Source organism: Pongo abelii, chromosome 2 (genome assembly GCF_028885655.2).
Source record: "Pongo abelii isolate AG06213 chromosome 2, NHGRI_mPonAbe1-v2.0_pri, whole genome shotgun sequence".
Lineage (NCBI taxonomy): Eukaryota > Metazoa > Chordata > Mammalia > Primates > Hominidae > Pongo > Pongo abelii.
Genome location: NC_085928.1, coordinates 71,978,494 through 71,992,318, shown reverse-complemented (window position 1 = coordinate 71,992,318; position 13,825 = coordinate 71,978,494). Strand labels below are relative to the sequence as shown.

At 38.6% G+C, this 13,825-nt stretch overlaps 1 long non-coding RNA gene across 2 annotated transcripts in view; it reads right to left on the bottom strand.

Annotated features, from left to right (window-relative positions):
* LOC100938262 (uncharacterized) overlaps window positions 1-2,403 on the bottom strand; it is an 87,042-nt gene extending 84,639 nt beyond the window's left edge. For both annotated transcript variants that reach the window (XR_008523704.2, XR_008523703.2), the window contains exon 1: window positions 2,295-2,403. This is a non-coding gene — a long non-coding RNA (uncharacterized LOC100938262). The remainder of the gene's footprint in view (window positions 1-2,294) is intronic.
* Window positions 2,404-13,825: the final 11,422 nt, after the last annotated feature.

Genomic DNA, 13,825 nt, shown 5'->3' with positions numbered 1-13,825 from the left:
TCCCTAGGCTGGAATGCAGTGGTGTGATCTCAGCTCACTGCAACCTCCACCTCCCCGGTTCAAGCAATTCTTCTGTCTCAGCCTCCTGAGTAGCTGGGACTACAGGTGCCTGCCACCACGCCCAGCTAATTTTTTTTTTTTTTTTTTTTTTTTTTGTATTTTTAGTAAAGACGGGGTTTCACCATGTCAGTCAGGCTGGTCTCGAAATCTTGACCTCAGGTGATCTGCCTGCTTTGGCCTCCCAAAGTGCTGAGATTACAGGCATGAGCCACCGCACCTGGCCCACTTTTCTTAATATAAAATTGATTAAGCTATCTTCTGTCTCCCCATCCCCTACCTTCCCCAAATAAGCTTTTAAAATATCCTTAGTGATATAATGAATTGGGAAAATGTCTCATGTAATAACCAAGTCCTAAGCTATATGTTTCTAGAAAAAATAATTTAGGAAAAGAAAATAAGCAAGCTTTACCCATAGCTGCAGGTTGTCAACAAGTTGAGATGATCTCAGGTAGCAGCAACTGTGGAGGTTTGTATATGCTGATGTTTGCCCAAAGCCTTCACTACTGCCCTGTCATTCTATAGCAGCCTCTTCTGCGTGCCCCCTAACGTTGCCCTCGGACATATTACAGAGCTCTTGGGAGAGGAGCACATTGTGGAATATATCTATCACATCCCCAAGCAGTTCAGAGTTAATAATTTCCTTATTAAACCTATGAACCCTTCATGTTTTCTAGTTCTCCCTCCCCAACCCCCTTCCAAGTTAGTTTCTAGGCAACCAATAAGCACTGAATTACATTAAGCTCTTTATTTCAAGGCTGCAGTTCAGAATTTTGCTGCATATTTGTTGGCTCATTTATAGAGACTGCAGCATAAAAATGTATTAATTCTGTCTAATCTGCAGTACATCAGTGATTTGGTTAGAACCACATTACCTGTACCTGTTTTTCATGTTTAAATCACTCAGTGCCATGATGCTCTTCTTTATGTAGCTTACGCCAAAGATACTGTGAGCTCTAATTTGAAATCTTGGAAGCAAGAATTTCCACAATTCCCAGTTCCTGGTTATCATTCAGCACCTTGAGATAGTCTTTTAGGAAATCAGAATTTTCAAAATCTCCTTTTTTTGAATGGCCGAAATGTCTAACAGCTGACTTTTAGTAAGAAAGATCAGAAACATACGGTTCAGGAATAGCCTGAAATGCAGGGTAAAAGGGAGGATATTGTTTGCTTTAACAAACTGAAATTTTGGTGTGAAAGAGAAGCAAGCCCTTGAAAATATTCCTTTGTTGGTATGAATCAAGGAATTGAGGTTGTAATTTCAAATTTTACCAAGGACAGTGTGAGAATGAAGATTAATCTTCCAGCAAAAAAGAACTGTTCTCTGTTTTGAGTGTTGAATGGTTTGAGATATTCTCTAGAAAACTCTGAGCAAGCACTCTCTCTTTCTCTCTCTGTGATATTTATAAAGGGATCTGGTAAGTCTCTAAGTGTATAATATATTAAGGTCCTCAAAATTGAGCAAAAATATAAATTAAATATTAGTTCGCTCTGTAGTTTCTTAAAACACAAAGCAGTAATCTACATTGGCCACACTAAAATGGTGGCTTTGAGAAAACAAAGTAAAATCCTTTCAAAACTCAAACTTAAATCTAATCTCTTTCCTTTCACCTGCTTATAATATAGCTGAGACAGGTGTGTGTGGTGTATAAAGCTGTAGAAATAAACTAATTGAATGGTCTTGTGGCATAGAGAGCCAGCTGTCCACTAGAGTTGCATGGTAGAAAAACCTTCTAGGAGACCCTACTGCCAAGGAGGAGTGGCCCAGATTAGGCAGCAACTGCATCTCCCAGATGACCTTGCACCTAGAGATGCCACTTACTGGATTTGCTTCAGTAAAATATGAGCAGAAGGAAGGTATGCCATTTCCAGGCCTGGCCTACAAGATCTTCTGTATGATCTCCCATGTGCCTGCCTCTCTCTTTTTTTTTAATGTTACATTCTTTTATATCAATAGTTTTTGGAGTACAGTTTTGGCTACATGGAAAAGTTCTTTAGTGGTGATTTCTGAGATTTTAGCGCACCTGTCACTCAAGCAGTGTACTCCCATATGTTTCTTTCTTCCCCCCCTGAGCATTGGATATCACTAACCTCTCAACCTGGGGAAAAGTGAGATGTTTTGTCAAAGCCTCCATCACCAGTGACTGCATGGAGTATCACCTGTCTAGATCCCTGACAATAAAACTATTGTTTATCACTGAGAATTTGGGTATATCTGTTTCAACAGCTCGTTTTACCTTGACTTATAGACGTGCCATGAATGAGTCACAAGATAGGATCACTTCAGTCGGTAGAACCACAAATATTCTTGACTGCTTACTATGTGCCTTACAATGTGGATTCCAAGGATTCCATGGTAACCAGACAAGAATGGCTTCTTAAAGTAGTAGGAAAAAAAGACACACTTCAAACTATTGCAATCAATCTACTAATTATATACATGTAATGAAATGCAAAATAGAAATTTAGTACCTATAGAGCATATAATACAGTAAGATTTAAACTACTCTGGGGTTTGACAAATATTTTCATTCATTAATACTTATTATTATTATTTCCAAATGTTAGTTCAGATGAAAATAAATCTGGATTTCATGTTATACATAGAGAGCTGAGTCCAGAGTAGACTAGTAGAATCAGTAGGTTAAATTGTTTCTTCCTCTCCTCCTCCAATGCCCAGGAATCAGGATGCAGCTATAAACCATTTCTTAAATAAATTTTTTTTTCCTTTGAGAAAAGGAGGCTGGGTGCAGTGGCTCACGTCTGTAATCCCAGCACTTCGGGGGGCCAAGGCAGGTGGATTATTTGAGGTTAGGAGTTCGGGACTAGCCTGGCCAACATGGTGAAACCTCATCTCTACTAAAAAATACAAAACTTAGCTGGGCATGGTGGTGCACACCTGTAATCTCAGCTACTCAGGAGGCTGAGGCAGGAGAGTCACTTGAACCCAGGAGGTGGAGGTTGCAGTGAGCCAAGATTGTGCCACTGCACTCCAGTCTGGGCAACACAGTGAGACTCCATCTCAAAAAAAAAAAAAAAGAAAAAAGGAAAGCACTTAGGAAACATTTCACTTAATCCTTCCTTTCCTAGATGAGGAGGAGAAATGTATTTTCAGAGCTTATAATACCTTCCATTTTAATATATGGAACATTTAGTGTGGGCCAGAAACTATGCTAGTTACTATTTTTTATTGTAAAATTTAATAGACATATAGATTAGTACACCATAAAAATATATAGGTCAGTGATTTGTCCCCCGAAAAAAAGAACACTCATGTAATGCTACCTAAATCAAAAAACTGATAATTGCCTGCTCCTGAGAATCACTAAACAGCCTGGCCCAACTCCAGCTACCTTTCTCCCCACCTGCTACCCTTCCTTTTATGGTCATGGTTAGTATCTCTCTTTATAGTTTTACTGCATTACCATGTATCCAAAAATACCCGGCTTTACTATTTTTTGAAGTTTAAATACATTGAATCTTAACAGTATATATTCTTGTATGTCTGTCTTCCTTCACTCAACTCTACATTTGAGGTTTTCATTCATGCTCTCGATTGTAGCATTCCTTGGGTCTTTCCCATTCTGTTGTATAAACATATCACAATGCATTCCATTGTATGGACATTACACAATATATTTAGTTTAGTATGAATGATATTTAGTTGTTTGTTACGAATAGCAGGATTCTGCATAATCTTGCACCTGCTTCTTGACACACAGGTGCATGCCTGTACTTCCAGTTCCTAATTTTCAGACTTTGGTATTATGTTATAGCAGGCACCCATGCCTCTGTACCGTTCTCCAGAGTTATTTTCTTGTTTTAAAAAGTTGGGAATGGAGGGCTGGGATAACGTAATAGAGCCAGATATACTACACTGGCCGTCTGGTTACAGTGCCACAGACGTTTAGTTCAATATTTAATGGGTGAAGCTGAGTTCCATCCTGTATCATTGAAACAAATGACTGGAGAAAACAAATGATCAGTATCCTCTTTGGAATGCCATTACTCATTTTTTTTATTTGTTTAACCATTTTTAACATGGGTAAGATGAGTGTATTCTTGCTCTCAAGTTTGATTTTACTATTTTTAATGAATTTTTTTCTGACTTTTTGGTCAAGCCAAGTTTTTTCCACATCATAGCATAAGCTGTTCCCTTTGCCTGAAATGTTCTTATTTTAAAGCTTTGCATGATTAGCTAATTCCTTGTTATGATAGTTTTAACTTAACTCAGAAGTCTCCCTTGAGTATCTTACCTGCCCCAAGTCACTCTTTATTACATTGCCCTTTATATTTGCTATTAAAGAATTTATCACTACATGTAGCTATCCTGTTTATGTTTTATTCCTTTTAAATGTTTCCTGGGACCTCCTTTTCTTGCCTTCCAGAAATATAAGCACCAGGAATCTCATCTCTTTTTTTCTTGAGCAAGCTCTCTCCAGTGTCTAGAACAATACATGGTTCATAATAGGTGTTCAATAAATGACTAATGAAAATGGAAGAAACAAAGGTAGGAAGGAAGGAGAGAGGGAGGAAGGTGAGAATGGAAAGAGGGAGGAAGGAAGAACAGAAGGGATATTCACGTAGGCCAAGGAGTAAAGACGCTATCCACTTGATACAAAAATTTTGTAATTCTGTACGACAGGTGTAAATGAAAGAAGATCTGTGCACTCAACTCTCATAAGGTGACTGCAAGCAATTCAAAATGTACCAAACCATTAAAGGTTAGAAACAGGCAGGGGGCCCAGTGTTTCCACACAGCGTTGTAGACTGAAGGCAACAAGGGAAACCAAGGACCAGGGAGAACGTGTGACCATCATTCCAATTTTCTTTATATCTTCGTGCCAAGCTGTATATATATATGAATTGCTAACTGTATGACTAATGTGAATCTCAAAGAAAGAATCTGAGTCAAAAGCAACCTCGAGGTTACTAGCCATGGAAACAGAAGTGGGAGAGTGTGGTTATTAAACATTGTTGTCAAAGAACAACGAAGGGACAAAAAAAGAAGAAACTCAGTAAGCAATGGTTCAGTATTCTCTCACATTCATTTGAAGGAAATTGGATGATGTCCAAAGTTTTAATGTGAGCAAAGTGACTGGATAACCCTGGGAGAACTTGTCATCTTGGCAGGCTCTTCAAAATAGCTTATGTCTATCACTATTGTAATAAGACAAAAAGGGTTGATATTTATAAGGGTCTGTAAGAATGTGTAGTAAGATACGTCTAGGAGTGGTCCCCAGAAAATCCCAGAGCGATAAGAATCATAAACTAGGTACAAATTTCAGGAGTTGACCAAAGCATTAGCAATAAAATAAATATATTTTTGACACATGAAGAGAAGAGAGGCAAGGACTCCTGTAGGTAGATTCAATAGGAATGTAATATAATACTTGTGGTTATGGACAGTGAAAATATTTAAATATCTACAGTGTCAAATTGACATGTATTAACCCTTGAATTGATAATGGGTTCTACTCATTTAGGTTGTTTCCTTCTCCCTCCAAAGATGGTAACTTTAAGTTTACTGTGTTAGCTGGAACAGAAAGTGACTCATTTTACAGACAACTTGACAAGAATATAAAGTTAGGAAAGGATGGTATGAACTGTGTCCTATAAATATCAAATTCCTTTTCTAAGTCATTGCTGAGGAAATAGTAAAATAGAACAACCCAGGAAGTCCAGGAAAATTATATGGGAGAGTAGTCAATAGATTGCAGAGGGGGAAAATATGAGCATTTCTGAGCAAAAAAACAACAATAAAGTGACTTTGATGTGATGACTATGACACCTAAATGGAGCATAGAATCTAGGACAGAGAGCCGCCTCTCATTTGTGAGAGCTCAGAGAGTGAGAGTTGTGCTGAGTAATTTTGCTTGGCAATGAACTTAATACCTTCCTTTTCTTCCCCCAATTAAAAAAATTGCAAAATTAGTTGAGGTAACAGAGGTAGATTATCTCCCTTCTAATGCCAACTTAACATTCCAAACATTCATATATAAAATTGCAAGCCCTATGATATGAAAAATGGAGTCTATTTTGCTACCTTGCAAAAGGAGCTTCAGCTTCCCATTTCTCTTGCCTTGTGGTTCACATAATGAGAACGACCCAGATGGGTTATCCCTGAGGAACAAAGAGACCCAAAAGAGTGATACTGACAACCCAACCCTGACCCACATCTGCCCTAAGAGTTGGCAAGTCCTGTGGGCCTTGAGGATGCTCCATTTTCCCATTCATCTCGAAGAACAAAAGTGTGACTCTTTCAACTGGGTTCCTCTCAAGAATCCAGAGCGTATGATCTATTTAACTAAAGTAGCACAGGAAATCCCCAACGCTAAAAAAAGAAAAGCCAGTCTCAGTGCAACCGTATAAAACTTTTATTATTTTCTAGTCTAGGGATCAAGGCAACATTGAATGAAAATTCTCAGTTCCTGCTTCACTTAGAGGTAGTTCAAGTTAGGGAATCACAGAATTTCACAGCCAAAAGACATATTCTTATATATCTACTGCAACATCCTCATGTTCCTGATGAGAATATCATGATCCAGAGAGGAGAGGTGACTTATACAATTTATTCCTTCATGCATTTATGTAACAAGCATTTATTGAGCATCAACAATATATTGCCATGCTGTGCATTTCATTAGCAAGTACAGATAAAATAGTGCCTAAGGCTTAACTCTTGCCCTTAGGAACTTGTCATCAATTTGACAGTTAGGATGAGTAAACTGAGAATGGCACTACTAGGCATTGCGGGAGCACAAAAGAGGACAGTGTGCACAGTGGTAAACAATGTAGGCTGTGGATTGAGGTACTCTGAGTTAAAACACAGCAACACTGTTTGCATGTTATATGACCTTGGGCAATTGATTTCACTTCACTGTGCTCCATTTTCCTTTTCATAAAATGTTGAGAACATTAGCATCTATTCCATAAGGTTCTTTGATGAGAAAATATATACCTAGTAAAGTATGTAGGAATTTGTAACTGATTAATAAATGCAGTAGTAGTAGCAGTATTATTATTATTATTATTACTAAAATCAAGATTTGGAAGTCAAACAAAAAGCTTCCCAGCATTGGAATGAATAGGCCATGAATATGTTAAAGTTCAAGAAGTACATTCTGGCAAAAGGAGTTAGGTTATTTTCTGATGTTCTGGACCTGGTTTTCTGGACTGTGTTTCTGACTTTTTGTGGCTTTTTGAATGCCCAGTTTTTATCTTGGGTCATAATTGCACTGTGCACACAACTCTAGAGGCTGCTTCTCATGGTCATAAGATTTGATCTCATGTGTAGTCCTAGATTTTTATCTCATGTGTTCCAGCAAATGGCCGGAAGTTCATAAGGAAGGAGCTAATGTACACAAAGGTCTTGTTTCAGTGGACTGTCTGGCTTCTTGAGGTATTTATTCCAACTAATTCACACATGATGAACTACATGAAAACATGATGTCTTCCACTATAGATTGTACATGCTGCACATTTTGGACTGCATCAATTATCTATTACTGAGTAGCCACTCCAAAACCTGGTGCCTGAAAAGACAATTATCATTGAGTCAGCAATTTGGGCAGGGCTCAGTAGTGACAACTTGTCTCTGCTCCGTGCAACATTAGCTAGGGCAGCTTGACTAGGAGCTGGGGAGCCACTTTCAAGATGGCTCAGTTACATGGCTGGAGCTGGCAAGTTGAAGATGGCTGTTGGTAGTAAACAAGTTAAGGATATGAGGCCTCATTTCCTGCCAGCTCTTTATTTGGGCTTCCTTATAGCATGGCTACCTTACGACAGTCAGACAACTTACACAGTAGCATAGAGCTCCTAACTGAGTGTCCCAAAAGAACCAAGCAAAAAACTCTGTGGCCTTTTAGACCTAGTTTTAGGAATTGAATAGCATTGGCATTGTCATAGTGGTAAGCCATAGTTGTAAGATTGAGGGGAAAAGAACACAGACCCTCATCTCTCTATAGGAAAAGTGTCTAAGTCACATTATGAGAAAAATACGTGAGTGGTTTTTGAAAAATATATCCTCCCCAAAATGCCATTTTTATCCTGCCTGCCTGTCCAGCACAGTGTCTGACACAATATTGCTCCTTAATAAATATTTGCTCATTAAATACATACAGAATATGAAAATAAATAAATAAATAAATCAGTGTTACAGTATTATTGCCGTAGTTTCTATTTTTTTGGATTGACACTGAGTTTTGGTATCAACCTTGACCCCTGGTTTTAAATTTTACCCTTCATCTGAGGATTTACTTTTGTATGTCCACAGTTGATACTGTAGTCTTAAACTTCTTTGGCGACCAAAGAAAAGATTACAAAGAAAGATTGGTAGTGCCTTTGAGAGAAGTAATATGAATAAATGGAGGTGGGATTTGACTGTAAAGACTTATCAAGGCATCAAAGAATATTGTAAGAGAGAAAGATAGTTCTGAAAGAGGAAAATAATTGATAATGAACTTGGTTGGGTTGAAGGGAATAAGATGACGACAAGCAATCTGGCAGCTTCTGGGGGAGCAGCAGCCAAAAGAAGCATCAGCAGAGCTATGTTTAATTAATGAACAGTAGCAGAAGAGGGTGCTCTAAAAAGATTAGAGATAGCAATTGAGGCTATGCCTCCTGGGAGGTATTGGATGACTGAAGTACTTCTGTGTGTGATGTGATTAAAATAATCAACGAGAATGTTGAACATCAAATCGTGAATTTAAAAGATTTAGTGTACCCATCGAAAGCTATAGCAAACATCAAACGATAATTTCTGATTAATCTTGGAGTATGTGGGAGACCACCAATATAATGGCCACTTTCAAATGTCATGGAAGAAGTGTCTTATCCTTTGTCCACTGCAATCTGATGTATTATTGCCCATCGAGATTTTAGCTGTGTCCTTGTTGTCAAACATATTCAGACTCAAAAATTGCAACTTGAACTTGTAATTTAGGATAAATTACAGATTGTAAATTTTTCCCCTATGTCATCCATAATTCTATTTCTTTTTAATGGAAGCAAAGAAAACAGTTTGTCCAATCTTGTTAGTAAGTAGAAACTCCTCAAACTTCAGAAGAGCAACAAAATAGACTGCAGCTGTTCACACCATTCCTGACTATTTCACTAATAGCAAGCATTTCTTGGACTTTTCCAGAATAGCTTACATTTTGCTAATTTTGGTTGAAGTCAAGAAAAAAAGAAATATGCTTTTTTAAATCACTTCTTATCACCCTTCTATAAATTTTTGTTGTAGGAGAAAGAGTAATCACATATACCAGGATTTAGCTATCATGCTTCTGAGTGCCCCAAATTAACATGAGAGCAGTATCATTCCCATATCTTCTGATTAAACCATTCTGCTTGCTGTCACAATACTACAATAAAAACATGATGTACCTGAATGGGTTTGAGGAAAAACATGCTATTAGTATGTGATGAAATTGATGTTTACTTATATATTAACGGTATAGGGTTTGTACAGACATCACAGTTTTATCCCTGGATTTAAAAATTACTTCTGGCTCCATCACTCAGGTTGGAGTGCAGTGGCATGATCTTGGCTCACTGCAATCTCTGCCTTTCGGACTCAAGCCATCCTCCCACCTCAGCCTCCCCAGTAGCTGAGACTACAGGTGTGCACAACCACACTCAGCTAATTTTTGTGTTTTTTTGTAGAGACAAAGTTTCACCATGTTGCCCAGGCTTGTCCTAAACTCATGAGCTTGGCCTTGCAAAGTGCTGGGATTATAGGCGTAACCCACCACACAAGACTACATAGAAAATTCTTGGCTTAGCTTCAGATTTACCATGAGGGCTTTAAAATATTATATGCATATATTAAGAGGCTAAATAGTCAAAGACATTGTCTACTTTAAACCATGCTTCTTGAGCTGTTGTTTTCTAAGTAGAAAGTTAATTTATGTTTTATTGTTTATAAGTTGGAATTAAAAAGTAAATATATACTTTCATTGGTATAACTCAACCTTTAGATTGAGGTATCAGAAGCAAGCTGGGCATGAGCCATTCAATACTGATACAATTGACCTAGTGGTGGTGATTCCAGATATGGCAAACTATTGTAACAGACCAAAAGCACTGCATAAAGATATACCAACTACCTCTTCAAAATGACTGCCATGATTCTGGGAATGACCAATAAGTATGTTGTTGGTTTGTGGGGGTGGCCACATAAGCGGGAGATAAAATTCAGATGCTGCTGCGGTTACACAGTGAGACACTGACCCAAAAACCTAAAGTCATTTTTCTTTATTCCCACTAGGTCATCACTCTCCCCTACCACCTTGTCATAGTCCTAATCAGCCCCTATAATTAGATATTTATATGTGTATTAATACTCTTTTTTCTTTTTTCGGGACAGATTCTTGCCCTGTCACCCAGACTGGAGTGCAATGGCGCGATCTCAGCTCACTGCAACCTCTGCCTCCCGGGTCCAAGCGATTCTCCTGCCTCAGCCTCCCAAGTAGTTGAGATTACAGGCATATGAGACCACACTTGGCCAATTTTTTGTATCTTTAGTAGAGATGGGGTTTCACCATGTTGGCCAGGCTGGTCTTGAAATTTTGACCTCGGCCTGCCTCGGCCTCCCAAAGTGCTGGGATTACAGTCATGAGCCACCATGCCCAGCCTGTGTGTTCATATTCTTAAGTATGAGAGGTCCCTGATAGAAAGCCCATGAGTAGTTTGTGTTCTCTCCGAATCACCAGGAGCTACTACAGGGTTTTGCATATAGAAAGGCGCTTTGCTAGTTTTTATTGAAGGGTTAAAACTGCCATGTTGGGAAAAAGATTTCTCATTTAAATCCAATGACAGGAATGCTGGGATCACTCCTGTCTTACTGCTATAAAAGAATACCTGAGGCTGGGTAATTAAGAAATAAAAGAGGTGTATTTGGTTCACAGCTCTGCAGGCCATACAAGAAGCATGGCACCAGCTTCTGCATCTTGTGAGGGCCTCAGGCTGCTTCCACCCATTGTGGAAGGTGAAGGGGAGCTGGTGTGTGCAGAGATCACATGGTCCGAGAGGGAGCCATGTGGCTCCCTCATGAATGAGGTGGGAGGTGCCAGGCTCATAAATGAGAGGTGGGAGGTGCCAGGCTCCATCCTCATTCATGAGGAGGTGCCAGGCTCCATCCTCATTCATGAGAGGTGGGAGGTGCCAGGCTCTTTTTTAACAACCAGTTCTCACAGGAATTAATAGAATGAGAACTCACTCACTGCCCCTTCGCCACAAGGAGGGCATTAATCTATTCATGGGGGGGTCCTCCCACCCCCCTGCCCCAAACACCTTCCATTAAGCCCCAACTCCAACATTAGGATCAAATTTTGCCAGGAGATCTGGAAGTGTCAGATACCCAAACCATGGCAGTTCCCAAGCATAGAATCCGGGTCTTCAGGGGATGCTCAGATCACCAGCATTGTCTTCTCCCTGGCAACAGAGTCACAGGAGTTGAATTCAGAATGTCTTTTCTTTTTCCCATGCTCCTTTAGGCATCCTTAATATCTCAAAGTGGCATCCATGCTATAAAGCCCTCAAGAGAGTCAAGTCATGTGGCGGAAACATATGAGTGAAATCTAGCAAAAAATAATAAATAAGATGTAGCGAACCACCTCGTCTTTCAGTTAGTGGCATCTCCCTCCAGGGTAAAGAGTAAATGTTGACTAGACCACGTTGTCCTTCCAAAAGAAAGAAAATGGCTTTATCTGTTCAGAGGCTTTGTTGTTTTCTCTTTGGAGGCTTCTGACTGAGACAAGACTAGCTGCACCATTTCTTGGTTGTGAGTTCCTATTTGCTCCCCTGTGCATGCCCCACACCATCTGGCACGACACTTTGCCCACAGAAGACCCTCAGCAATATCTGTTGACTTCAACTGAATCACTCTATTTAGCTATTTGGAGGCAAATGTGGTAGAAGTGGAAGAAAAAAAAAAAAAAGAAGTAATGGAGTTGCACCATTGCACTGTCCAAATTTGAGAATTTAGTGTGGGCACTGGCACTTTTGAGCTGTGTGATCTTAATTCAGTTGCTTTTACTCTCAAAATTTTAGTTAAATGGTATCATATTTAATAAAATGATATAATTTTTGCAAAAGTTTTGGCATAATACCCATGGAGGGTGTAAGCATGTAAGCACACTCTGCTACAAACAATAAATGAATATTTATTAACAAATGCAAAGTAAAACTTAACCCTCCACAGTAATATCCTAAACTCTCATAAAACCAATATAATCAAAGTATACAAACTCCCCCATGATTTTAGCATAAAAAGGCAGAAGATCAGATTTGGTTTGTATCAAGTCACAGAAGGTTTACCAATGACGTTAAGAGAAGGATGAAAATAAGAGGTTTTTGCTTCCTCTAACCTGTTCCAACTTTTCTGAAACAACGTTGTGGAAAGATATTAGCATATTTGGTACTTTTTTAAAGGGTGCTTTAAAAATATCTTCTTTGCAATATCCATAACATGAGGAAGGTGAGACTCTCACAAGCTTAACAGGAGAAATAGATCAGAAACTTTTCTTTTCTAAATAAAGAACTTATTTTCATGGTGCCTGGTCTCTCTGACCTAAATTGAAGTAATTCAGTATGTGTGAAATTACCTTTTCTAGGACGAGAAGATCATAGCAAAAAAAAAAAAGGAGACAAAAAATGGTGAGAGAAAGAGAAAAGAATATACAATATAGGCAAGAGTTCAGGCTGTCTGATAAAGAGCTTGAGAATAATAAGAAACTAAGTAGTTATAACAAAGCAAACTCAGAAATGGAAACTGCTAATAAGAAGGACTAGCAATTATCTCCACTGAGCAGCCATGTTTAGGGGAGGTCAGAAGGTCTTTTAAGAACTAAAATAAAAAGATATTCAGGCCAAAGTATGGCATCTGAGTTCTCTATTTTTAGGGCTTATTTTATTAAACTTTTTATCACTTTCAAGTTCATGATGATGGCAGAGCAGATTTATTTCTGTAATTAAATGGATTGTTATTTACCAGCAGATATAAAGCTGGCATAAAAAGACACATGATCAGTACATAGTTCAGACTTTATGAATTATTAGTAAAAGCTGATGAATGGGATTGTTATTCCTCTCCACACAAGTTTGCGAATTGTGTTTTAGGTCTGAATACTTGCAGCAGATCAGCAAAAGCCAGTTACCAGCAATTCGTGACCATCCATAGTTCTTTCTCCCCAATTCCTTTGCTTCAGGATCAGTCATAAAAATATCACAAAATATAAGCTTTTCATAGTGCTGTGGTCTGCACTTGAACAATGTGAGTTACAGTCATAATATTATCGCTGGCAGGTGTTATATTGTGGGTTGGATTTTGTAAACTGGGATTTGATGTGTGGGAGCATCAGCTTGGGGCTGGAGCTTCACATGTTAGGGGTGGGTGGTGTATGCACAGACAGGTTCTACATGAGTCAGCCTGATACACAGTTAGCATTTTTACATGGTTGAGGAAACTTCTGGAGGATAATAATGACTTAACTCTGAGTCTCAAGGACCTTGAAATTATTAAATCTTAAAGGATCTGTAATAGAGAGAAAGAATATTATAAAAAATGGTGCAGTTTTTGTGGCAGGAAAGGGGGAACAAAGTAGGAATGTCAAGTCCAGTATCCACAATAAATCTCTGCTGAGCTTTTTCAATCCACAATAAACTTTTTGAGTTCATATGTTTAAATAATTCTGCCCATAAAATCTACCTAAGTTAACCAAATTGAGTTTGTGGATGAATGATAAAAGAACATACAATTTTAAGT